We start from the raw sequence: 1840 nt of genomic DNA on the forward strand, positions 1-1840 counted from the left end.
GGCAAGGGTCTACAGGGTGTTCAGGGTCTCACTACTAGATCAGACTTGTAGACCCTGAACACCCTGTAGACCCTTGCCTAAAATACAAAAAAAAAAAAAAAATTAGGTGAGCATGGTGGCACAAAGCCACAGTCTCAGCAATCTGGAAGACTGAGGCAGGAAAAATACAAGTTTGAGCCCAATCTGTGCAATTAAGTGACTTAAAGAGAACCTGTCTTATAATCAAATAATAAATAAATAAATAAATAAATATTTAAAGGTCTCAGTGGAAAGGCCGTGGTTTCAATCTCCAGTATCACCAATAAAAACCTATTGAAAATACATACGAAGACAATAAAAAGCATATATGAATTAAGAAAAACATCATGCCACAACGATATATGTGCACTCATGTTTATAGTAGCACAATTTGTCATAGCCTAATGTTGGAAACAACCCTAATGCCCATCAAATGAGGAATGGATAAGAAAGATATGGTATTTTGATACAACGGAGTATTACTCAGCTATACAGATAAACTTGAGGCTTTTATAGGTAAATGGATGCAAGTAGAGACCGTATTCATATGTGAAATAAATCAGATCTACATGTATAAACATCATATTACCTTGCTAGTGTGAGAACCTGAAAGAATAAATAAAATCCAAAAGGTATAATAGCTATTGTCAAAGAGAAAGAAAGTTTTCAAGAAAGAACAATTTGGATGAACGAAATGAGAAAAGAAAGATAGAAGGAAGGGGGAAATATATATTTGTGTGTATAATATATATATATATAATATCTATATCATATATATATGAGCTAAGATAAGTGTACTACTAATTTCTGTTGGTTTATTTATTGAAAAGACAGCCAGCAAGATAGCTCAGAGTTCTAAAGTGCCTGCCTAGGCAAGCTTAAGAAAAGTGCAGGGACCATGGTTCAATCCCAGTACCACATGCTGTGGCAGCCCTGCCCTGAGGGCAGGCTAAGCTGGCCACAAAATAGTAATAATAATAATAATAATAGTAATAATAATAATAATAATAATAAAACATTGACTGAAAGGAACAGTTAATGCTCAATTATTTGATTAATTTTTCATGCCTGTATTTGGCAATCTGAGCAATTAGTTTGAAGATAACAATATGCAATATAACAACCATTGTTAATGTCCTATCATTTGTTTTGAAATTCTGTATCATTTTAATTGTTCTTTATTTTTTAGTCTTTTTAAAATAAAAAAGAATATGAATAAATAACTTTAGCAATGAACAAACTGCAGTGACCAATAAACGAAATGAAAGATGCTCAACTTTCCATATACATATTTAAATACATACATATACACATATGTGTATATATAATATATATTCATGTGTATGCATATGTATATTTCTGAGCAAAAGAGAAAGAGAGTTACCTTTTCATATGTAGAATTAGTAGAAATTTTAATGTATAAGAAATAGGCAACAGATCTGAGAAATGTGGCTCTGAAATATTAAATGTGAAAGTATATACAGTAGGTTTTTGAAAGCAATTTTATAAAATCACATTTTTGAAAAGTATATACACTCTTTGGTTTACTATTTTATGTATGCTGTCGAAGTAAAAGCACTGCATTTTAAAATTGCTAAAAGACGGATCTGGAAAAAAAAAAACATAAAACACAAAATTAATCACAGTGTCAAAGACCAAACTCATGCATGGTGAAATGTCTGGGTAAATCACAATACAGTTATAATTTGGAATAAAATGCAGTCATGCAAAAAGAGCTGTATCAACTGGATTGGAAATTACTATAGTGTATAACATCTGAGAAGGATAAAAAGAGCTAAAAACTAATTGTGATATCATCAAT

This window comes from Octodon degus, unplaced genomic scaffold (genome assembly GCF_000260255.1).
Source record: "Octodon degus isolate 3935 unplaced genomic scaffold, OctDeg1.0 scaffold00081, whole genome shotgun sequence".
Lineage (NCBI taxonomy): Eukaryota > Metazoa > Chordata > Mammalia > Rodentia > Octodontidae > Octodon > Octodon degus.